This window comes from Ambystoma mexicanum, chromosome 4q, assembly GCF_040938575.1.
Source record: "Ambystoma mexicanum isolate Mex_15411 chromosome 4q, UKY_AmexF1_1, whole genome shotgun sequence".
Lineage (NCBI taxonomy): Eukaryota > Metazoa > Chordata > Amphibia > Caudata > Ambystomatidae > Ambystoma > Ambystoma mexicanum.
In genome coordinates this window covers 70,174,989-70,201,103 of record NC_090928.1, presented here as the reverse complement: position 1 = coordinate 70,201,103, position 26,115 = coordinate 70,174,989, and positions in this window count along the sequence as shown.

The following is a 26,115-nucleotide window of genomic DNA, read 5'->3' as shown; positions in this document are numbered from 1 at the left end:
CAGCTTTATATAGTAGGCTGAAGAGGAGACCAGGCTGCTCACTTGAGCTTTCATGTGCAGGTTCTGATCAAGTACGATACCTAATGTTTTCACTTTATTTTTAGTCACAATATTCCACCCTGCGATGGAGAAACCCTCATAGTCTGTCCCTAATTTCTTTATTTTGTTCTGGGTCCCTACTACCATCAGCTCAGTTGTTTCTTTGTTCAATGCTAGCCCATTATGTAACATCCAAGCCTGTATGAGGTCGTACACCTTAGTAATGGTGCTTTCATCTTCTACATTGAATAATAAAGAGAGATTTTTCTTCGGACTCCCAACATGAAACGTGCTGTCAAAAATCTGAAGATGGCCTCCAGGGGTGTAGCTAAGGGAACCCTTTCTATTGGCTGTGGGAAGTATGACTCAAAATGACTGTACTAAAGTGACTGCGGTTTTACAGTTTAAAAAGAAACTGCTCTATGTTACACGAAGATTCCCAGCCTGACGACAGGAATATTCATACAGCATGTGAATCTATGAAAGATCCAATGCTGGAAAATAATGGTATGATAGGATATGGCATTTATATTGCACCTGTACACAAGTGTTTCTTCGTGCCACAAGACAAGGGGGGGAAGACAGAGGGAAGACAAGACAAACAATCCTACTAAACCTTGTCGCATTCGGATCGTGCAAGTGCGACAATGTGAAGTGTAAGTGGAAGGGAGAGGGGGAAGTGCAAGGAAGAGGGGAAGGGCCAGTGTGAACAGGGCAGTTTGAATCTGAGTAAGTGCAGCCAAGGCAGCGTGGCTTAAGGTTAGTGATAGTAGGGAGGGGGGCTGTAAGGGTTACAGCTTACAGCCCCTAAATGCGTGCTAAGCCAGGAAGCAGTACAATGAAGACTGGTCTAGGAGGAGCCTGGTGCCCAGTGAGACTCTGAGGGTACCAGGCAGCCTGTCGGCGCAGCAGACAGATAAGTTAGCAGGGAAGCGAGAGAGAGAGAAAGCAGAGGTGAAAAGGAAGGTCTTGAGCTGCTTACGGAACTTCAGGTGATCTGGCTCAAGTCTGAGAGGAGCAGGGAGGCCGTTCCAGAGGGAGGCACCTGCAGAGGAGAGGAATCTTTCCCCTACTCTCTGTCTAGAGAAGCGTATGACTCTCAGAGAGTTGGAGGTGGCAGAGCTCTAGAAGGAAGGTACTTTGGCAGAGAGAGTTGGATGTAGTGCTGGCCTGGCCCCAGAAAGCCTTGTGGATGATGAAGAAGGTCTTGAACTTGATCCTTGCAGCCACCGGGAGCCAGTGGAGAGAATTCAGGGCTGGAGCGATACGTCCCTCTGCTTGAGGCCAAGGATAAATCTTGCAGTCCTGTTCTGGATTAGTTGGGGGAGGGTGGAGAGTAGAAGGAGATAAATTGAGTAAGAGGCTGTTGCAATGGTCCCGCTGGGAGAGAATCAGGGCTCTGGAGACGGTGAGAAAGGGTAGAATAGCTCAGAGGAGGTGCAGCTTGAAATTTGACTTTTTGGCAAGGTTCGTGATGTGAGGAGAGAAGGAGAGAGTGGAGTCGAAGATGATATCAAGGTGTTTTGCCTCGGAGCAAGGCAAGGGTAGGGGGCTCAAGGAGGGTGGACAGAGTGAGAGAGGGAAAGCAGGAGCACGGGTCCCAATGAGAAGGATCTCTGTCTTAATGGAATTAAGGCAGAGATCGTTGGTGGCACACCAATCCTGGATCAGGGATAGATAGTCAGGAATGAGCAAGGGAGATGAGGCGGCTGAGGGGAGCCTGAAAGAGAGCAGAGTGTCATCTGCATAACATTGAAAGGAAGAAGAGAAGGCAGAGATCAAGTGGGCCAAAGGGGCCAGATAGACATTGAAGAGCCAGGATGAGAGGATAGAGCCCTGGAGGACACCCTATGTTGAGAGAGAGGTGGTGGAGAGAAAGGATCCAAGTTGGACCTGGGAGGGTCGGTCCAGGAGGAAGGAGGACAGCCGGCCCAGGGCTTTATCCACGATGCTCAAGTTCTCACCGAGTCGGTTGATCATGGTGACATGATTAATCATGTTAAAAGCATAGGAAAGATCAAGGAGGATGAGGACAGAGGGAGAGCAGGAATCAGGATTAGGTAGTAGATCTTCACAGGTGTTCAGGAGAGCATTTTCCATGCATCTGGCTGCTATGAAGACAGACTGATGGTCGTGGATTTTCAGTGTGGCAAATAAGCTGGGAGATGGCCAGCTTTTCCAGTAGTTTGCCCATGAAAGGGGTGATAGGATTGACAGAAGGATTTTAAAGAGGGGGTGCCCAAGGGAGTGCTTGAGGAGAGAAGGGAAAGATCCAATGGCGAAAGAGCGAAGTCGGCCAAGGCTGGAGCAAGGGTGGAAATGTGGTCTTTGAAGTTCTGGAAGAGCAGGGAAGCACCTGTTCGGACTACACTTTCATAGATCAGACTTGTCTAGAGACATTGTTGGGTGTTGTTAGAGAGAAGGAGGAAAAAGCAAGACGAGAGGGAGAGGTGGCCAGCGGGGGTCTGCAAGAGGTAGAGAGAGAGGAAAGTGAGGACAGGATGTCTTGAGTTTTTGTGGTGAAATGAGAAGCCAGCACAATGCAAAGGACCTAGGAGGGAACTGGGGAGGTGGAGACTGCAGTAGGGTTGGCCAGGTCCCTGTAGATTTTGGAGTTAGATGCCTCAGAGATGCAGGCTTGAATATGGACCCTATTCTTGGAGAGGACAGAGAGTCTGTATTGCCTTTGGAGCAGATGGCAGGCCAGCATGTCAGATGAAGCACTGAAGCCCTCCACTTACTCTCAGCCACCCTGCATTTGCGTTTCAAAGTGGCGAGGTCGAAGTGATACCAAGAGTTGCACTTGGAGTTAGGCTTCATGCAGCTTCTCATGAGAGGGGCAAGGATGCCCAGAGTGTTGGAGAAAGAAAGATGAAGGTTAGAGAGGGCTGTGTCAGAGTGTGAGTCAGCCGCAGGAGTAGGAGGGGCAGAGAAAATAGAGGCAAAGGCTTCCACTGACATTCGCTTCAAGGGGCGAATGACTGAGAAGGAAGATGGCAGTGCTAGAATAGGCTTTGTCTGAGTGATAAGAAGTTTCATCTGGGACCTGGCTCTCCAGCAGAAAGTGGTCAGTCCAAGAAAGATGAGTGGTCCTACTCAATGTTTGCAATAGTCTGTACAATGTTTGCAATAGTCTGTAGAAGAGATCTGGTTTGAACAGTTTCAAAAGAACCATCAAAGAACTACTCGTGAAAGAGAGGTCTCTGGACTGAATGATAATTTTGAGTGGTGACCTTAACTTGAAATTGGGTAATGGTCCCCTGATGATTTAGTTGATCCCATTAAAATTACAGTTTTAGGTATCACAGAACCAGGGATGTCTAATCCTTGCATATGTATGAAGGGTTATCGTTTTGAATATGGCTAATGGAGTGGGGTCTGTATTCAATTAATGGACTCCAGATGACCCCACGGGTCAACCTACTTTTAGGGGACACAGGGGCACTTCATCAATTGACGGTTTGGGCATAATGAGCACACAGTGGCCTTTTATTAACCAGTTTAGGTTGATAACTGATGTATACAGTGATCACAATGTTATAAAGCTTGCATTAAAACTTGAGTGCTAATAACTTATCCCATTTGATCAACCTGGATTTATCAACTAACCGAACAAAACGATTGAGGTGGCCTTCCCTAAAAATATTTTCTGTTCATGCAAATATCTTGAAAACAAATGCTGATTCTTTTGCAATTTTATTCAAAGAAGAGGTCAATCCAGACCTAATTTTAGATACACTTGTCGTCTTGTCCCAGAATCGGCAGAAGGATTTGCTATTAGTGTGTCTTTCAAAAGAATCTAATTGCCAAGGGGTGGTTTCATTAGCACTGCACTCAAGCCAAAACCAAATTATTATCCTGCCTCGAGAAAAGAGAACCATCAATGTCCCAAATAAGGAGTGCTAGAATGATAAGGGTCCTAGATAAATGGAAACTAGAGCTGGATAATATAATGTGGCAGGTCTTTGAAGAAGCCTCAAAAGAAGTAAATTCTAAGAAATGTTGGGATATCATGACCAAATTTAATCAAAAAGAAGGGACATATTTATTTAACACAACATGTTTGACCTCAGCAATCTGAAACCCGATCACACAGTCTATCTAACCAAATGCAGGTTATGTCATGTACAATAAATGTCATGTATCCAGTATTAAAATATCATATTTAATTCATTTGCTAAACAGCACAAATATCAAAAAACATTCACTAAAAATATTCATTACATCACATACAAAATATTCAATGTTATAAAAGTGGTAATTATTCCACACATATTCAAATTATACACTCATTTAAACATTCTAGACAGTAGCTAATTCAATTGTTCTTATTTCCTACTGTGTATCACAACTTATGACCAACAGCCAATGCCACAACCATGTGAGCACTGGCCTAGAAGCATCTGTATTAGATCAAGAGTGAATTGATCATTTTACAATACTTTATAAAGAGCCAGGCACCCTGAAAGAAGTAGCACCTTATGTGTCAAATAGAAAGTACGTTTCCCCTGTAAACATCCACGTGTCTATTAAATCACAGGCAAATAATTGTGCCCCAGGTCCGGACGGAGCACTGAATGATTTGTTCCAAGACCTCAGTGATGTTTGGTCTCTGATATTAACCTCTGTATATGATGCAATACTAAAAACGGGAAGAATTCCAGACTCCTGGAAAATCCCAATATTTAAAAAGGACAATAGGCGCTCACTGAAATCCTACTATCCAATCTTATTGTTAGAGACGAGCTTCCAGATATTTGGTCGTTGCCTGCTAATTAAATTGGAGGGGTGGGTGGAAAAAAACAATATCCTCTGAAATATTCAGTTGGACTTCTGGTCAGGCTTGGGAACTGCAAAACAAGCCTTAAATCTTGATCTACTCATTACACACTATTTATTTGTCAAACAAGACCCCATATATCTGGCCTTCATGGACCCAAGCACTGCTTTTGATAAGCCTGCACAGAAAAGGCGCATGCAGAGTTGTGCACAGCAAGGAAAGCTCAATTGTCCACCTAATTCACTTAAGTTGTCAACAACCAGGCTGCCCATAGCCATACCCCCCTACGGTCAAAAGGGCTGAGGGAAGCCTTCAGGGTGAAGCCCCGACAGAAAGGGCACACACAGGGGTGTGTGCCGCGAGGAGAGCTCCATTCTCCACCTAATTCCCTACAGCTGTCAACAGCAAAGCTGCCCAGAGCCACACACCCCTGCAGTCAAAAGGGCTGAGGGATGTCTGCAGGGTGAAGCCTGCATGGAAAGGGCATATGCAGTGTTGTGCGCCGTGAGGTGTTTGCCACCATGAAGAGCTTGGAGCTGCAAGGACAGAGGATGGAGTGTTGATGAACCATCATTTCATGCTAATTCCACTGACAGCAGGTATTCCAGTGTATGGTCATGTAAGGCCCTGTACCCCTGTGCTCCTCTGCCTGCAAGTCATGCGTTATTGGAGAGGTGTTTGGCTTTTGAGTGCAGAATGTGTGTGTTGATAAGCACACTGCTCCCACTGCTCTCAAGTCCTACTCCTTACTGACCTGGCTTTCTCATTCAAGGGCAGTGCCAGGAGGCAAGTGGCATTACTGTTGTGCACACTTGTCTGATCAACTGACTGATAAATGGTGCATTTTCTTGGCTAATCGGCTTCGTGATTATTCAGCTGGTTATGGATGGTTTGTGATTACATGCGACACAGACTGGTTTTGGTCTTCACTTCAGTTTGGCTGGTGGCATGTGGACCACGGACAGGGCGACAGACTCAAGCAGCCCCCTAAACCAGTCGGATGTTGTGATGCTGGAAATGCATCTGAGGGACAGGGCCTCTGAATCCTTGTCCTTTACTGCTTTTTACCGTGTGTTCTGTCATGTTTTCTGCCCAGGAGTCCATGTGGGACTCCTGGCAGTGCAGCTCTCTCTTTTGGTTTGGTGAACAGACCCATGGGATACCCTTATGGCACCCATGGGTAGGGGTACAACCCTGTGCCCCTAGTATATGTTTTTGGGCACCTGTGGGGGGCCCACAGAGCAGGGTATGGGCTGGTGGCAGCTCCATGCTGAATTCGACAGGTGCTCTGGGTGTCCTCCATTTTGGGATACCCAGGCCCTGCCATTGGGATCTGTTGATTCCTGATAGGAAACAAGGTGGCCCCTGTGGCCTCTTGCTTTCTATTGCATGTTATCTTGTTTTCCCAAAGTCCTGGGAAGCCCTGACTCTGTCCCTTCCCCCTGACTGGCTGTTGGGTGGAAGTTCCATATATGGTGTTGTTGTGAAGGCCCAGCTAGACTGACTGGAGCCTTCCCAGTGACTGTATGTTGTGGGTACCTCCTGTGGGTGGGACCTGGGTGAATGGAGTGTGTGGCCAATATACACTCCTTGTTGTGGTTGTCTGGTTTCTGGCATGAGAGACAAAGACTGAGACAGCCCTGGCCGAAACTGGCCTGAATGCAGTGTGTAGTGTTGAATGGCTGGGTACTTGTCCCAATCCACATTCCTTGTTGTGAGTGTCTGGAAGGGAGGAGTGTGGCCTGAATGCACTGTGTGCCTGATTGGCTGACTGACTGCATGAATGCCCTTCTGTATGATTGGCTGCTGAGTGTGTGCCAGCCGTGTGGATGAGAGACAGGATAGTATATCTGGGGACCTCTCACCACTGGTAAAGGGTTCAGAAGCAACCATTGGTTCAGACGCAACCATTGGTTCAGAAGCAGCCAGGTGTTCAGGAACGTTCAGAAGCATCCTGGAGTGGAGTCTCCACTCTAAGAGTAACTGGAACTGCTGATCCTCGACGTCCAGCTGTAAGAAGAAGACTTGCTGTGGCATTTGCTTCGACCGATCCGAAGGCTGTCGAAATCGTCGAAGACTGACCCGAGAGAGGACCTGGTAAGGCGCCCTCTTCCCGTGCTCCGAGGGACCATCGAGCACCGCTCCATCTTCGCCGAAGCGCCCTGGAAGACAGACCCTCGAAAGGCTGCCGACCCGAGACGGGACTGCCGAGGAGATCGAAGTGAAGCACCCGGACATCGACGTCGTCGTAGTCCATTGCCGTCGACCAGGGTTCGCAAGTTTGTGTAACCGCTGGAGGCCCGTCGAAGTTGTGTTGCCCAGCCGTGGGAACCACTTGACGCCGTGCCGCCGATGACCGGAGCCGTCCGCTCCTTTGCCTAAGAACATTCAATCGAAGGACTCTCTCGACCGCATCGTCGACCGCTTATCCTGCCGGAGAAAGTCGAGGACGACCGACGCGCCGAGGAGAAACCTGCCGGTGGGTTTCCCGCCACCCGAAGATCACAAAGACTCGAACGACTCGACGCCCTTGCTGGGCCTCCGTCTCCACAATCTTTGCGGTCCAGAACTATTGTCACCGAGGTGCCCCGCACGCCTCTGCCTTGCAGGACGCCGACGCTCCGACGCCGACGAGCACCGCTGGGACGAAGCTGCCGCCTCATCGACACCGGTCTACCTTGTTCGTCGACGGACGTTCGACGCCCCGTGCCTCCCGCTTGAAAGGGAAGGCATTCAAGAAGGGCCGTCGATTCCCCATCACGAACAGCGAGTTCCTCGACGTTTGTCGATGCCTCTTCAAAGAACTCGACTCCACCAGGTACATTGGGGGGGGTAAAAACATTATAGGAGGGAATAAGACTTACAGAACAATATATGGACTGGGCGTGCGCTATATTGTTGTTTTACAGGTTGCCCAGGTGGGGGGATCTCCACACAGAACTGTGCCTAGTGGTAGGGGCCAGTATTCTGCCTATTGCTCAACCATCTTATTTTCTCTCCTCTTTCTATTGCTGGTTTCACTCTATTGATCTGTGTGCCATTGTTACAGTATTGTTGATGCACTTTACTAGGATCTAGTACAAAGGGTGGTACCACTTTAGAATTGTATATATGTGTCATTGTTGATTTTCCGGAGTACAAAGTGAGTTATTGCGATAAGTGTACATAACCTTGACTATTGATTATATAAAGACTGTGTTCTAACCAATACAGTGAGTGGACATTCCTTTGTGGGGGGCTTGGGGACTACACTGTACTTAAGAACCAGCCTGCATCACCTCCTGAGAAGCTAGGCCTTGATTGCTCGCCCATTGCTACCGTATCAGAGAATCTTGGCTGGGGTCCTCTGTGCCTCTCTTCCACCATATAGGGAGCAGAAGTACAGACACCCCCCACCGGTTCGTTGCACTGGTGGCCAGCGGTGGGATGCTTATGGTTTTAAGAATCAGTGTATAACCGTGCCACTTACAAAGGATATCTGCGCTTTATTAAATTGAGGTTTAGTTGTGTACAAGATAACTGCATTACAAACAATGGAATCTATTGCAAATGGCAAATTGACTCGGATGAGCTTGGAGGCTCTCCAGAGTGCTTGTGAAGCCAGAGAGTTAGACTTTGTGGATAAGTGTAGGGCTGAGCTGATAGCTGCCCTGGTGGACTACCAGACTGATAGTGAAACTCTTGATGAGGGGGGGAATGCAACCAATGAGGATTCTGCCCCTGGGGTTTCTGCTGAATCTGTTTCTGGGAATGCCGCCATTCCTGGTGCCTCTGTTCCAAACCCCAGCAATTCCTTGGAGCTTGAGTTATTAAGGATGAAATTGGCCTTTGAATACCGCAAGTTGGAAATAGATGCTGAACTTAAGAAAGAGGAGTTGGCTCAACAAGTGGAGCTCAAGAATAGGGATCTTGAACTCAGAAATAAGGACCTTGAACTCAAGAGCCAGGACACTGAATGTCAGAGAATCCAGCTAGAGAAAGCTAGAGTGGAGGCTTCAGTTAAAACCAGTGAGAGTGTCAGGTCCCCAGCCACCAAGTTTATGAAAGATTTGGTGGGTGTATTTGTGGAGGGTTCAGATATCCTCCAATGGATCGAAGCGTTTGAAATGGCTTGTGCGATTCATGATGTTGATAAAAGAGATTGGGCTAAGTGTTTGTTAAGCAGAGTGCCTCAAACCGGATATGACTGTATTCTGAAGCTGAGTGTGGAAGAAAGGGGTCAGTATGAGTGTATGAAGTCTGCTTTGATTGCCAAGTTTGGCAAGACACCTACCCAATACCTTAGAAGGTTCAGGGATTTTAAGAAAAGAGAGAATGTGTCTTGGGTTGACTGGGTGAGTGCTGCGCACATGAACATGATGGGGTGGATCGATGGATACAAGGTTAAGACTTTTGTTGAATTGTCCCACCTCTTGTTTTTTGAGCATTTTTCTGAAGCCTGTTCACCAGAGCTGCGTCAGTATGTGGCTGACCAGAACATTCTGGACCCCTTTAAGCTGGCTAGGTTGGCTGACAAGTGGGTCTCCCACCGGGTGTCCCCTAAGGACTCCAGTGGGAAGGACAAGGACAAAGAGAAGGGGGCCTCTCAGAAAGCTGAGGAGTCCCCCAAGCAGTCACAGTCGGGTAAACCAAAACCTTCCTCTCCTAAGACCCAAAAATCTAGTGGGGATAAGTCATCTGGGGGTGGGAATAAGAGTAGCGGTCCACCTGCTGCAAAGCAGGCTCCCAGTGGTTCCAGTACCGTACCCCGCACTCCTGGCGCTTGTTGGGACTGTGGGGCTCTGGATCACAAAAGGGGTGACCCCAAGTGTAAAGGTAAGGCACTTGGAGTACAGGCTGTCAGCCTGACCTACCCTTACCCCGTGTCTGAGGTGGAGGCCACTGTCCTCCCCTCCTCTGCCGGGATCACATTTGGTGCTCCGGTAGAGATTTCCTTAGTGTCCCTTGGGGCCTGGGACCAGTATGCAGAAGTACTGGCGACTATCCCACAGAACACCCGTAGGTTTTTGAGAAGTGTCCTCTTGAATGGCCAGCCTTCTACTGGTTTGAGAGACACTGGGGCAAGCATGACAGTGGTGGACAGGACCCTGCTCAAGCCAGAGGACTATGAAGGTGCTCCTCTGCAAACCACCAGGTTAGCTGGTGGGCCTCCCAAATTATCACCTGTAGCCTTAGTCACACTCGTGATTGGAGACAAGACAGCAAAGCTTCCTGTCCTGGTTCAGGACAATGTCCCTGCTAACATTCTGTTAGGAAATGATCTAGTAGAGTTGGGGTTGATCTCGGATGGTCTTCCCATGACTGCTGCTGCAGTCACTAGGTCACAGGTGACACCGGGTCTGGCTGTGGGTCAGGTACCCGAGCCAAAGACGAGGCCTAAGGCAAGATGAAGGAAGACCAAGAAGGCCACCTCTGTGGAGGGAACACCTTCTCTTCCTGCTGTTCCGACAGCACCCACCGGGATCCATGCTCCGGACGGGCTGGGTCCAGTGGAAAACCCAAACTCAACTCCTGTGGGAGAAGAGACAGAAGACTCTCCTGTGGGAGAGGTTCTCAACCCGGAGGATCATCCTGACCTTCAATGCTTGTTAGCTGAAGGGGGACCCTCCCGGGAAGACTTCTGTAAGGGACAGAGAGAGTGCCACTCTCTCGAGGGACTGAGGAAACAGGCCCTGTCCCAGGCACAAGGAGAAGTGCCTAAGGCATTCCGGATTTATTGGGAGGGTGAGCTCCTTGTTAGTGAGCCCACTAAGCCTGAACCTGGTACCCGCAAGAGGTTGGTGGTACCCCAGGTTTACAGGCCCTTCCTACTGCAGTTGGCGCATGAGGTGCCCTTGGCTGGTCATCTTGGGACCAAGAAGACTAAGCAGAGGCTCTCTGCCCATTTCTACTGGCCACGGATGGGAGTAGAGGTGGAGTCCCACTGCAGGACCTGCCCAACTTGTCAGTTGTCTGGCAAGACTGGAGGCAGTGTCATTGCCCCACTGCAGCCATTGCCAGTGGTTGGCACACCATTCGAGAGGGTGGGCATCGACATCGTCGGTCCCCTTGACCCTCCCACTTCAGGTGGACATCGGTTCATCCTGGTCTTGGTAGATCATGCCACCAGGTACCCTGAGGCGATACCCCTTCGGACTGTTACTGCCAAGGTGGTTGCCAGGGCTCTTATTTGGGCATTTTCACCCGTGTTGGATTCCCCAAGGAGGTTGTCTCTGACAGAGGATCCAACTTCATGTCTAGTTACATGAAAACCATGTGGAAAGAGTGCGGGGTAACCTACAAGTTCTCCACCTCTTACCACCCCCAGACCAATGGTCTGGTTGAGAGATTTAATAAAACTCTCAAGGGCATGCTAGGGGCTTTGGAAGAACCCCTAAGGAGGAAATGGGATCTCCTCCTGCCATGCCTGCTGTTTGCTTACAGGGAGGTACCTCAAGAGGGTGTTGGTTTCAGCCCCTTTGAGTTACTCTTTGGACATCCCGTGAGGGGGCCCCTCGCCTTGATCAGAGAAGGCTTGGAAGCCACCCCTCCGGGTCCCGCCAAGCAAGTGGGGGACTATGTGTTAGGCCTCAGACGGAGGATGACACAGATGATGGGTCAGGCAACAGCAAATCTCAAGGCCAGCCAGGAATTGAATAAGTACTGGCATGACCTTAAAGCCTCGCAAGTGGATTGGACTCCGGGACAGGAAATCCTTGTGATGGAGCCTACCAAGCCTAGAGCTTTGGCAGACAAGTGGACTGGACCCTTCAGGATCATCTCCAAGATGGGCGAAGTCAATTATCTGGTTGACATGGGAGCCGCTGGGGTAGCCCCTCAGATATTCCATGTCAACAGGCTCAAGCCTTTCCACCGGCGAGCAGAAGTCTCATGTCTCTTGCTAGCTTCCGGGCAAGAAGAGGATGAGAGTGAGCCCCTTCCTGATTTGCTGCATAGCAACCCTCAGGATGGCTCAGTGGAGGGAGTACATCTCTCTCCAGATTTGACAACAGAGCAACAGAGGGCCTGCAGGGCTTTGCTCCAACAGTATGCCTCTCTGTTTTCACTGAAGCCAGGCCTTACACCGTGGTGTAAGCATGAAATTGACACTGGTGACAGTGTACCTGTCAAAAGCAGGTGCTACCGTATGTCAGATACCGTCAAGAACCACATCCAGGCTGAGGTCGCCAAGATGTTGGATCTGGGTGTTATTGAACCCTCAACCAGTCCCTGGTCCAGTCCAGTGGTCCTTGTCCCCAAGGCAAGTTCCCAGGCGGGTACCAAGGATTGGAGGTTCTGTGTGGACTACCGAGGAGTCAATGCCGTCACCAAAACTGACGCGCAGCCATTGCCCAGGGCTGATGAGCTTGTGGACACCATAGGTGCTGCCAAATTTGTGAGCACCTTTGACCTTACCTCAGGATATTGGCAAATAGCTCTGACGGACCATGCCAAGGAAAAGACGGCCTTCTCAACACCTGAGGGACTCTACCAGTTTAGGGTCATGCCTTTTGGGTTGAAGAATGCCCCTGCCACCTTCCAGAGATTGGTCAACCATGCGCTCAGTGGGCTGGAAGCCTTTTGCGTGGCTTACTTAGACGACATTGCCGTCTACAGTTCCACCTGGGAAGAGCATTTGACACATCTGGATAAGGTGTTGCAGGCCTTGAAAAGGGCTAACCTCACTATCAAGGCCACCAAGTGCCAGATAGCTCAGGGGAAAGTTACCTATCTTGGTCATGAGGTAGGAGGGGGTCAAATCCAACCTCTCTCCAGTAAAGTACAGGATGTACAGAACTGGGAGACTCCCACTACTCAAACCCAGGTGAGAGCCTTTTTGGGCCTCACTGGGTACTATCGCAATTTCATGGCAGACTATGGAACCATAGCTGCCCCCCTGACAGCTCTAACATCACCCAAGCAGCCTAGGAAGGTTAATTGGACCGAAGACTGTCAGAGGGCCTTTGATGGCTTGAAAGAAAGTCTGTGTAGGGCACCTGTGTTGTGTGCGCCTGACTACAGCCGACCCTTTATCGTCCAGACGGATGCCTGCGACACCGGAATTGGAGCTGTCTTGTCCCAGTTAGATGAAAAAGGGAGAGAACACCCTATCATATTCATCAGTAGACAACTCAAGGGTAGAGAACTTAGGTGGGCTACTGTTGAAAAGGAGTGTTTTAGCATAGTTTGGAGCCTTAGGCGTTTTAGGCCCTACCTTACGGGGTCTACCTTCAAGGTCCAAACAGATCATAAGCCCCTGAAGTGGCTTATGCAGATGAAGGGTGAGAATCCGAAATTGCTCAGGTGGTCCATTAGCCTGCAAGGGCTAGACTTCACCATAGAGCACAGACCAGGGAAGAGTCACGATAATGCAGATGGCCTTTTCAGAAGGTATGTTGACCGTCTGGATGAGGGTGTCTATCCCGTGGGAGATTAGACACCCTCCACCTCAGTCTGGGGGGGGCGACTGTGATGCTGGAAATGCATCTGAGGGACAGGGCCTCTGAATCCTTGTCATTTACTGCTTTTTACCGTGTGTTCTGTCATGTTTTCTGCCCAGGAGTCCATGTGGGACTCCTGGCAGTGCAGCTCTCTCTTTTGGTTTGGTGAACAGACCCATGGGATACCCTTATGGCACCCATGGGTAGGGGTACAACCCTGTGCCCCTAGTGTATGTTTTTGGGCACCTGTGGGTGGCCCACAGAGCAGGGTATGGGCTGGTGGCAGCTCCATGCTGAATTCGACAGGTGCTCTGGGTGTCCTCCATTTTGGGATACCCAGGCCCTGCCATTGGGATCTGTTGATTCCTGATAGGAAACAAGATGGCCCCTGTGGCCTCTTGCTTTCTATTGCATGTTATCTTGTTTTCCCAAAGTCCTGGGAAGCCCTGACTCTGTCCCTTCCCCCTGACTGGCTGTTGGGTGGAAGTTCCATATATGGTGTTGTTGTGAAGGCCCAGCTAGACTGACTGGAGCCTTCCCAGTGACTGTATGTTGTGGGTACCTCCTGTGGGTGGGACCTGGGTGAATGGAGTGTGTGGCCAATATACACTCCTTGTTGTGGTTGTCTGGTTTCTGGCATGAGAGACAAAGACTGAGACAGCCCTGGCCGAAACTGGCCTGAATGCAGTGTGTAGTGTTGAATGGCTGGGTACTTGTCCCAATCCACATTCCTTGTTGTGAGTGTCTGGAAGGGAGGAGTGTGGCCTGAATGCACTGTGTGCCTGATTGGCTGACTGACTGCATGAATGCCCTTCTGTATGATTGGCTGCTGAGTGTGTGCCAGCCGTGTGGATGAGAGACAGGATAGTATATCTGGGGACCTCTCACCACTGGTAAAGGGTTCAGAAGCAACCATTGGTTCAGACGCAACCATTGGTTCAGAAGCAGCCAGGTGTTCAGGAACGTTCAGGAACGTTCAGAAGCATCCTGGAGTGGAGTCTCCACTCTAAGAGTAACTGGAACTGCTGATCCTCGACGTCCAGCTGGAAGAAGAAGACTTGCTGTGGCATTTGCTTCGACCGATCCGAAGGCTGTCGAAATCGTCGAAGACTGACCCGAGAGAGGACCTGGTAAGGCGCCCTCTTCCTGTGCTCCGAGGGACCATCGAGCACCGCTCCATCTTCGCCGAAGCGCCCTGGAAGACAGACCCTCAAAAGGCTGCCGACCCGAGACGGGACCGCCGAGGAGATCGAAGTGAAGCACCCGGACATCGACGTCGTCGAAGTCCATTGCCGTCGACCAGGGTTCGCAAGTTTGTGTAACCGCTGGAGGCCCGTCGAAGTTGTGTTGCCCAGCCGTGGGAACCACTTGACGCCGTGCCGCCGACGACCGGAGCCGTCCGCTCCTTTGCCTAAGAACATTCAATCGAAGGACTCTCTCGACCGCATCGTCGACCGCTTATCCTGCCGGAGAAAGTCGAGGACGACCGACGCGCCGAGGAGAAACCTGCCGGTGGGTTTCCCGCCACCCGAAGATCACAAAGACTCGAACGACTCGACGCCCTTGCTGGGCCTCCGTCTCCACAATCTTTGCGGTCCAGAACTATTGTCACCGAGGTGCCCCGCACGCCTCTGCCTTGCAGGACGCCGACGCTCCGACGCCGACGAGCACCGCTCGGACGAAGCTGCCGCCTCATCGACACCGGTCTACCTTGTTCGTCGACGGACGTTCGACGCCCCGTGCCTCCCGCTTGAAAGGGAAGGCATTCAAGAAGGGCCGTCGATTCCCCGTCACCGAACAGCGAGTTCCTCAACGTTTGTCGACGCCTCTTCAAAGAACTCGACTCCACCAGGTACATTGGGGGGGTAAAAACATTATAGGAGGGAATAAGACTTACAGAACAATATATGGACTGGGCGTGCGCTATATTGTTGTTTTACAGGTTGCCCAGGTGGGGGGATCTCCACACAGAACTGTGCCTAGTGGTAGGGGCCAGTATTCTGCCTATTGCTCAACCATCTTATTTTCTCTCCTCTTTCTATTGCTGGTTTCACTCTATTGATCTGTGTGCCATTGTTACAGTATTGTTGATGCACTTTACTAGGATCTAGTACAAAGGGTGGTACCACTTTAGAATTGTATACATGTGTCATTGTTGATTTTCCGGAGTACAAAGTGAGTTATTGCGATAAGTGTACATAACTTGACTATTGATTATATAAAGACTGTGTTCTAACCAATACAGTGAGTGGACATTCCTTTGTGGGGGGCTTGGGGACTACACTGTACTTAAGAACCAGCCTGCATCACCTCTTGAGAAGCTAGGCCTTGATTGCTCGCCCATTGCTACCGTATCAGAGAATCTTGGCTGGGGTCCTCTGTGCCTCTCTTCCACCATATAGGGAGCAGAAGTACAGACACCCCCCACCGGTTCGTTGCAGATGTGCCCTGCATGTGCTTTGTATAGTCTGTTGCTTCCCTGTGTTCTATTATCTGATATTTGCTGCCAGTGTTCTGATGGTGATTGTAAATTGGGTCAATTGTGTTACCTGTCCCATTTGGGAAAGATAGCCGCCATGTCGAAGGGGAAGGCAATGACCCCTTCTGCCCTGGAGGATGAACAGAAGAAGTTGTTCTACAAAATGTTTTAAGCCATTAGCAAGGTCAATGTTTAGATTTTGGAAATACAAGACCGCATTGAAGACATTAGACCTCATCACGGGTCTGGTGGTAAGCGCAATTAGCGTTACCGCCATGATCCGTGATTCAAATAGCACTGGATCACAAGTAAGCATGCAAGCGCACACAGGCCTGGAGGTAACGCTAATTTCGCTCGGCGGAAACATCGCTGAAAAGCGGGCTACTGCCCAAAATCCCAGCACCAATAGCGCTACTGCCGCAATTTGCACACAGAATTAGTGCACTTTTTTAGCACTTGCTAATAATGCTGGCGGAAAATGCGTTACTGCCATTTTGGAAATAACAATCCATCCAAAATCAGAGCCTCTGGCAGCCATCCACACCCGTAGAACATCCAAAATGTCTCAGGAGAGGGCAAGGCAGCCCAAGATTGCTTGCAGAAACCGAAGTTCATGGAGGCAGAGCTCATAGTCCTGGTGGATGAGGTCATGGCCCACCATGCAGAGCTATATGTTGGCAGACAGAGGAAGACATCCTCCCAGCGCTGCGCCCAGTTATGGCAGGCTACCGCCTGCGAGAAGGTGTCGGCAGTCAGATGTGTACCCCGGGACAGGCAACGCTGCTGCAAAAGGTGGAATTACCTGCTTGTGCTGGTCCGTGGAAACCTGGCCCAGCACAGACAGGACTGCCTGACTACTGGGGGAAGCTCACCTCCGCAACTCGACCTGACGCCCTGGGAGAAGTGCAGTACCTTCCTCAACATGTAGGGGATTGAGGGAGTTGGAGGTGCCGAGGCGGGTGCTGAAAGCCAGGTGGCAGAAGGTGAGTCAAACCCTCCCACCCATTTGCATTTAACTACAACAGCCCAGCCCAGCATCCCTAGTGGAATTACCTATGAGCCAGGTACTGTGACTGGGGGCAGTGCATGGGATCCACTCCAAGCACCTACAGCAGCACCAATGTGTCAGTGCACTAAGGCCACCCATGTCAACCAGAGCAGTGTGGTGGGCAGCCAAGGGACACCTCCAAGCACCAGGCACCGCACTGCTAGGGCGGGGGCACAGCAGTGCCCCATCGGGACCTGGCAATGGCAAGTACCAGAACCCTCCCAAATCATCATGTGTAACAGTCAAGTTGGTAATGGGGATCAGATTCATGAAAGTAAAGCAACGGCTAGGCCACCAATGTACCCCTGCCATGCCACCACGGCCCATTGAAATCCCCCAAAGTGCCCCCTCCCCTCCAGCACATGTCCTCATTTTTGCCAATCCACTACCAAATGCAAGCAGGCCAGGCCCGTGAATCAGTACAACAGCCCTGTGCCACACCCTTCACCATGTCATGTCTGCCAATGAACATGAGGGAATGTGTCCTAACACCAACACCTATGTTCCCTACAGGCACACAAGCTTCACCAGAGGCATCAAGGGATGAGGGCGCAGCAGGACCATCTACATGCACTCCCTCCCCTGCCACCACCAGCACCAACACCACAGTAAGGGGACACCAATGGTCACCCAGGTGCAAGACGCACCCCACCACAAGGCCAGCCTGCCAGGACACCTGTTGTGAGTGAGGACACCACTGTGGCAGTCCAGGCTGCCAGGGAGGACACAGCCCCGACAACCCTCACCCAGAAGGAGCAAGGGGCGAGTAGCAGCAGCAGTGATGGCCACCAGGTGGCAGCGCCCGCAACACCAACCCACAGTCGCCGCCCTCCACCACCCAACACAACCGAGAGACCAGTCCGGGAAATGGAGCGCAGCCCAAGCTGACAAAACCCAGCAAGCCGTTGGGGCGCACACACCCTGCAAACAGACACTGACACCAGCTCCTATGGCACCCCAGCTCTCATGCCCACCAGGCGATGTACCACCTCTCCATCTCAGCTGACAGGAGCCCAGGGTGCTGTCATTGAGCAGATTAATGCGAATTGAAAACATTTGCACTGCACACAGTCAGCACATGCAGGCTATTAGGGACGCCATCCAAGCGGCCACGAGGATGGCCCGCAGCAAGGTGCGGACCAGGAGAGTTGTGGTATCCAGCACAGCCTCACTGACAGGTTTGGACAGAGGCTGTGCGAGATGTGCCACGGGGTCTCTGCCCTGACCGAGCAGATGAGGGAGGGCAATGTCCTACAATGCCAGCGGCTGCAGGTGGCAGCTTCTGTTGCGTCCACCTCCACCACCCCCACAGAGGAATTCCAACAAGGCACCCCTAGGCGGTGGTCCCTGCACCAGCTGAGCCCATGCTCCCTGGATGCTGGCGGTCGTGAGAAAAGGGCACAGTCATCATGAATTGCATGACCCTTGTTGGCCTGAGCGGCCATGTTATGGACACGGTGGTAGGTAGGGGAGGGGGAATTGTGTGCTGAGGTGTTGGTTGGGGGAGGGAGGAGTGGGGATTGTGTGCTGCTGTGTTGGTGTGGGGAGGGGGATTGCGTGCTGGGGTGTTGCTGGGAGGAGGGTGTAGTGTGCTGGGGTGTTGTGGGGGAATGAGGGAGGTGAGATGTAGTTTGAAAAAGTTACATAAAAATCTGTTGAAAAAATAACATGCAAGGAGATTCATGATTGTGTTCTTGTGCTCTTTATTTACACTGTGCTGGTTGTGTACTGGGTCAGGTCAACGTACTAAAAGTAATTGTCTATTAGCGCCTGTCTGGCCACTCTCCCTTCCCTCTCTTCATCGCTGTTGGTCCTGCCACATGGTCGACATCTCCATCTTCTTATGGGTATGGCCTGTCAGCGTCAGGGGTTGTGCACATTCCTCCCCAGGCAAATGTTATAGAGCATAGCACACACCAAGGTTATTTTGCCTACTTTGTCAGGGGCATACATGAGGGCCCCCCCAAAGGTGCGTTCTATGCATATGCGGGTCCAGCTGTGGACATGGTTGCAGGCGATCTCATGTGGTGTACATGCGTCACGCACAGGAGTCATCAGCCACACCAGCTGCGAATTTCCTGAGTCACCTGCATGGGGTGGGAATACAGACATCAGTCATTTGTCTCATGCATGGGTCTACAGTCCCAATGTATCTGGCAATTGCTAGCCGTGGGCCTTCTTGTGTGCATCAGGCCCATGCAATGTGCATGTGTGATGGGTGTGCATCCTTTGTATATCATGCCATGAATTACTTGTTCTATACATGCACCCGGTGACTTTGTGGCAGGTGTTGTGGCGTGTCCCAGTTTACTGCACATGGGCAGACAGCTGTGGCAGGGGTGGACATGCTGTTGGGTGCTGATGTGTGGATCTGTGCTGTGCCACATTCAAGTTGCATTGTGGGACATGTGGTCTGATGTGTAATTGTGATGGCAGCAGTGTGTCCATCACCATCTGTGTGTACAGGTGGGTCAAACGTGTGCATGCACCCTTGGATGCCCACATTGATGCAGCCGGGGGTTCACGAGTGCTGGCAGTGTCTCCTCTTGACATGCAATGCTTCCTGTGGCTATCCGGTGCTTTTTTTCTTGTGTTTCAACGTGCATATGGGGCAGAATTTGCACTCACCCACTATCCAGATCCGTTGTCCTCTGTGCCTCTCCATAAATCCCAGCAGTGTGCTATTGCATAGGAACATGGAGTCCTGGGTGGATCCTGGGTAGTGGGCACAGCAGTGGGCTATGATGAGGTCAGGGCCACAGGTCACCTGTATTTTCATACGACCTCATGGGTGTGGGGCACCACCAACGCGACATGGGTGCAGTTGATGGCTGCTATCACATTGGGTAGCTGTGCAGTGGCATAAAAGTGCATCTTTATGTCACTGACCTGGGCCTGGGTGGTGGGCAGTGCGATGTGTTGGTTGACATGGCACAGAAGGACATCAAGCAGCTGGCCCAGAACTGCGCTGAATGTTGACTGTGCGATGCCATGCATCATGGCCACAGAGTGGTGGAAGGTGCCAGTCCCTAGAAACTGCAGGGCTGCCACCAGATTCACTAGTGGGGGCACGGCTGTATGGATATTAATCCTGCTCCCAATGTCTTCATGTATTGTGGGCAGCAGCTCAGTGATTGTCTCCCTGTCCAAGTGGTACTCAGTTACCACCTGAACAGGGACCCTAGGGATGGGTGCTTGCCTTGCTGGTGGTGCTCTCCTCCTCCTCCTTCCACCCACCCCTGTACTCCCTGTGGCCTGTTTGTCCTGCATCTCAAGGGACAGACGCAGCCTGAGCATCTACCTGCCCCAGCTTGCAGCAAATAATGGCAGCATGGTGTTGTGAACAGTGTTTGGGGCCTGGGTGTGTCTTACATAGCACCTCTGGTACGCATAGTGTTCACCTGTGGCATGATTCCTGTCACCTGGGTTCATTTACCTCCAGCTGGAGGTAATTCTCAGACGTATTAGCGCCGGTTTTCAGCACTAATACCGCTGTGCATGCATGTGTTGTCGGTACTATTAGCGCCGGCTGTAATAGCGTTGGCTGTAATAGGGCTTGATGTAATAGCGCTGGTATGTTTTGGGTCTGGGGTATTTGCGCTGGCCTGTGATTTGGCAGAGCGGTATTTGCAGCACTAATACTGTTATCTAAAGATTTAAGGGCTACCGCCCAACTCGGGATGAGGCCCATTATCTGTTTGGGTGATAATGGACTTAATTGAAAGGGTGGGCCGAGGGCTCCATGTGGAAAAGTATGGGAGGGTAATGGAACGACAGTGCCATCAGGGGCGAGGGACTAATAGTGTAGTGTTTGGTGTTGAGGGTATAGTGTTGATAGGGGATGCTCAGGTATTTGCACTGGTAGCCATTCGTTCCAAAGCCTTTTTGGCCAAGAGGGCTCGGAATCCATAGTTAGTATACAAGATTGATAATAAGGAGGGGCTGTGCAAAGTGTCATGTAAAATTACGACAATTGGAGGCCAAATTAATTTGTAAGTATCGCACTGTTTCTGAAGGACTTAATTCAGATCATGAGTTTGCCATATTTTTATAAATCATATTTCCTCTGTTGGGGTTGACAAGTGCCTTTAATTATCCTCTTGGGGGGAGCCCCTCCTGTAATTATATTCTTGTTCCACGTGTATTATTACTGTGCAATGTGCCTTTATTTGTAATGTTGTTCAGTAGCAGCGCACTCAGGCCCCACACTTTTTTTAGTGCATTGGAATTGTTGGTTTATTTAAATACCACTTCAATTATTCATGACTAGCGGTGGCTTGTTACTTTTAAATTAATTTTGTCTCTAAAAAAATAAAAAATAAAAAAAAAACAAATTATATATATTTAAATAAATAAATTTAAACAAAAAACAAAAAATAAATTTCATCAGCAACACATGAGTGAGTAATAATTGTTTGCTAAATTCTCCTTTTAATTGTTTGGCTAATTTGGGTTTATGGACCGGTTTCACTAAGTTAGGCTTTTCTAAAGGTGTGTTTAGTTCACCCAACATGGCGATCCTTTTTGCCCCTTTCTGTTTGTCTTACTTGGAAGGCCATGCATTGTGCTATACTGCATTCCAGTATATTTAGTCCTACCTTTCTTTCGTGCATTGTGCAATGGTAACACGAGTAGACTGAAACAAGCGGTCATTGAGGTAGGTCTGTTTATTTTGCTCTCCCCATGTTGTAGTTTTAACTTTCAGTTGGCTTTTTTGGTTAACCAGTCAGGAATTGTCCACAGTCCTTTTGAATCACGAGTTAATTGGAGTTAATCTAATGGGTACTTTGGTGGTTTTTTGAATACTAATTTGAGATTTATTTTCTTTTCCTGGTTTCTTTGGCTAAATTAGCTTTCCGCAACTGCGAGGCATTTTGAGGTATGTTTTTATTGATTTTTTTGACAGCATTACGGTTTGTTTTGGTAATTTAGGTAATATTTTTCTGCAATTGGCTTTCCAGTATTTACTTAATCTATCTGCCTACAGAACTGTATCTGGCATTGTCCTACTCTAAATGTGGAGTTCTTATTGCTGCAACCTAAGGTACTTATTTTTGGAATACATTACAGTCTTTGATTTAAGACTTAGCTTACTAAGTGGAACTTGATTGCGCTGCTATGTCCAACTTTTGTTTCTAAAATCATGTTTCTTTTTCTTCTTTTTTTGTTTGTCTGTCAACGGACTACTACGAATGAAATTGGTTAATTTGTGGTAACTTAATTTCTACTTTTTTACTCTTCCTACATGTGATGTACATGTGTTATATTTTTTGTGGTTGCATCGCGCCCTGGACTGCTTGCTCACAACTTGTGCCTATGTTCTTTATGTAACAATTCTTTGCACAAAACAATCATGTGTATGTTTTATTTTTAACTTTACCCAATTTGTATGGAAATGATGCACTATGCAATTTAAGCCTCTGATGAAAAGCTGTACACAGCTTGAAACACGTGTCAGGCTTCTCTTCGCACAAACAATAAAGGCTTTTCTTTGCACAAACAACTAATTATAATTTCTTGGCGCAGTGAGACTGGGAACATCTTTGTTTTTCCTCAACTATTCCTGTGGATGTGTATTGGCAGTACACCCACACCGCCCAGATACCCGCAGCCTTGATGTTTATTTTCTTAATCACTGTATAAGCGCTGTGGACTCGTGACTTTTTCTGCCATAACTTTTTTCTTGATAATAAGGAAGAACAAGAATGGGGGAGAATCTTTTTACTGCCATGGGTTTGGCTGACCCAAACATTGCCAATAAAGCCATTGGAAAACTTGAAGTGATTCATGCCACCCTGATGGATAAACATAATGTAGAATTCAATGAACCACAGGATCATGGTGTGCTACTTGATGAGGTTCACCATGTGTTGGAGGACACACAGCAGGGCGATGTAGTTGAAATTGATCCACTTATCCCCCGTATCCAATAGGCTAGCCCCTTAACTGTGGAGGGCTCACCACGACAGGGCTCATGCAAAAGGAAGGGGAAAACTAAAATTCCAGCTAACGTTTGTAGTAAATTTTCCAAACCTAGAGTGATGGGTACCAAGCAAGACGATATTGTGGCTATGAGAGGAGCCAAACATAAAAAAAAAACAAAGATTGTTGCTGTCAAGCCACTATTGCTGATCTGATGAATTAGATCAAAACCCTTGGGGAATCCTTCTCTGTAAATTCCTTTACAAAATTGGCAACTGAAATAGGTGTCCTTTGGGATTCAGTCCAATCGCCAACTTGGCTTTTGCCCCTCCTCCCTCTGAGACCAAAGTAGGGATGATGTAACATAACCCTGTTCTGGGCCTGCAGTAAGGTCTAGGGGTAACCCAAGAGGTGGGTTGGGACTCCCAATGGGGGACTAAGGAGGGTTGAGTGCTGAAACATATCAACTCACCTGGAGGCCCGTCGCTCAGCCCACATTGTGGCACTGCAGGAACTTAGGCCTCCCGCACCTGCAATCAAGGAGTGTCCAGATTTGAGGGACCCCCAGCTGGAGTTGGCCCCATAATTAGTACCATCTATCATTGTGTGGAGAACCACCCCCTAGTGTCATCCAGGAAACCCATACGGGACCCACCCTTCTGTATTGGGTAGAAGAGGGTCCAACATAGAAGGTTATGGAACCAGTATGCCATCAGGGTTTCCCGCACCATTGGTAACCAAATACAATGTCCCTAGGCTACCAGTTGCATCCATTGAGCACCAGGAATCACTGGTTATTATATCTATCCACTGGATAAGGACTGTGCAGTGGTGTACCTCCATCATCAGAGAGGACATTGTTGGGTGTAAAAGGCTGAAAATGCCAAATGCCAACCTTGATTGTTTCCAAATCCTTCTGTCCAAAAGGTTTTAGTGGATGGGCGTTTGGCAATTGACATTAGGACATACCCACCTAGGTGTTCACATTCCACACGGCAGGATATTAGTTCTCACTGTGAGTATGGCCGGAAGGGGGGTATTCCAGATATGGGTATCAATCCTAGGATTGAATCAATTGGACCCACCAGCATTGAGATCCCAACAGCAGGCCTGGATCAGGATCTTAAGGAAGTGGATTGACTGCTGCAGAGACTCTACGCCAATGCATGTAAGCTTCTCTCATGGAATATCACAGGAGTCTCTAAACACCTTCAAAAACCAAATTGGTGTATGTTTATGAGGGAATTTCAAGTAATTCTCCTTAAAGAAACCTGGGTGATAGATAGTATAGACCTACAAAGGTTCCAGACCTTTCAGATTCCAGCTTCAAAAGGCCCCACGGGAAGACCAAGTGGGGGCCTTATTGCAGGGATTGATCTCACTCTGAATTAGCATGCAACTGCATGGGATGCTGGTTTGGCAGATCTACAATGTCTAGAGATTTGGACACCTAAGGGAATCCAATTCCTGTTGTTCAATATGTATAACATGACTAACTCCACGGCCTTTGTGATTAATCAACCACAATGGTCAGTTTGTCATCAACTGATACCCATATCTTGGCCGTGGATGATATACATCTGCAAGAGTTAGAAGTTCTTTGGGACGATCAGGATTCGGTTTGGAATATCCCCTCAATAAGTGCTTCTCTGCCAGTTAAAAATGCTTGACATGCAGATGTTACTTGCTCTATTTATACACTTGAGCTCAGGGCTTTCAAATGGTGCTTTGAGAATGACCAACCTGTACGGTAGATGTTCTTTGAACGAAAAGGGTCTTACGTCATTGATTATATTTTTATCTCGGCCAAGGACTGGGATTGGGTTTTGGAGTTTGAGGTGATCCATTAGGGTTGATGGAGATCAAACACCCGCCCAGGCAATTACCGTAGTAGATCTTGCCTGCAGAACAGTTAAAGGGACCAGACTTGTGGAGCATGACAATTCTGACCTTTGTGAGGCCGTTACACCCTATATAGAAAGCGTTTGTAGGGACGGTACTTCGGACGCACCCATCCTTGAGGTGTACATGGACCTGCTAAAGGCGATCCTTCCTTTTGTCAGAAGTGCTGGGAGGGTGGTAAAAAAGCATGCAATAGTTACGTCAAAATGGTAAGAAGACAAATGCCGGATGTTGTCCACCTTATCCTCCGGTCCATTGGTTGATAGGGTGCATCTGCCCGCAAGTAGGTTGGCCTACAAGAATCTAATCAAGGTAAAAAAAAAGACATGTTCCTAAAATTAAAAGGGAATCATCTTGCCACTGCCCACGAAAGGGGGGGACACCAACATGTTTTGGAAACTGGTCTCTGATACAGAATATATAGGTGAGGATGCCCTCCAAAGGAGTATTACCCCTGATGAATGGTGCAACCATTTTGCAGAACTTTATGAAGGGGGACTGGTTCCAGAGTTAGAATCCAGTGTGGGCGGGTTAAGGGATGGTATTTTGGAAGTCGGCTTTGAAGAAATTGTCAAAGCAATCAATTTGGCAGAAATGGGAAAAGGCATCTGGCCCTGACAGAGCCCCTGCCCATCTTTTTAAAGATGAGCCATCTATATGGGCCTCCATTTTATGGAATGGTTTCTCAGCATGGATAAACTTGAATTCTGTCCCCGCCTACAGGTGTAATGCTGAAATCATACCAATTTACAAAAAGAGGGGCAGTGATAATCCAGACAATTACAGGCCAATCTCCCTACTCAACAGCACGGGAAAAATCTTCACCAAAGTGATCTTAAAACACACAAAGTGTGGACAGTTGAGCATAACATTATCCATTCCATTTAGGGGGGGTTCACAAGGGCAGAGGGACTGTGGACCAGTGTTTCTGCCATTTTATGCTAATCCAAAAATATATACCGTATCAAGGAAGGCAAATGTATATGCTATCTTCATCGGCCTCAAGACGGCTTTTGACATGGTTCCACACCATATACTCTGGCACATTTTACAAGGCTGGAAGATGCCATTAAATCTCCTGACAATTGTGTGATCGCTGTACACAGGTAATAAAGAGTCAGTCCACTACGGGTTGGCAGGGGAGGGGATGCCCACGTTTGAGTTGACGAAAGGGGTGAGGCAGGGGTGGGTCCTCTCCCTCTTTTGTTTTGTATTTGTATTGACGAGGACATCACCACCATTCTTGAAAAGTGCCAGGATTCTCCCAAATTGGCCCTTCGGAGATATCCGTCACACTTCTTTGCGAATTATACCATGTTGTTATCTATACCGCCAAAGGGAATGCACACAACAGTGGATTTGTGTGCGAGAAAATGTGGGGAACTTAAGCTCACTCTGAATATATACAAAACAAAGTCTATGTTGTCTAAGCACAACTTTGTGAAACACCAGAAACTAAAAGCCAGAGTTGAAGGCTTTGCCCTTGAGCAGGTAGCATTCTATGACTGTGTAGGGGGTCAGGTTT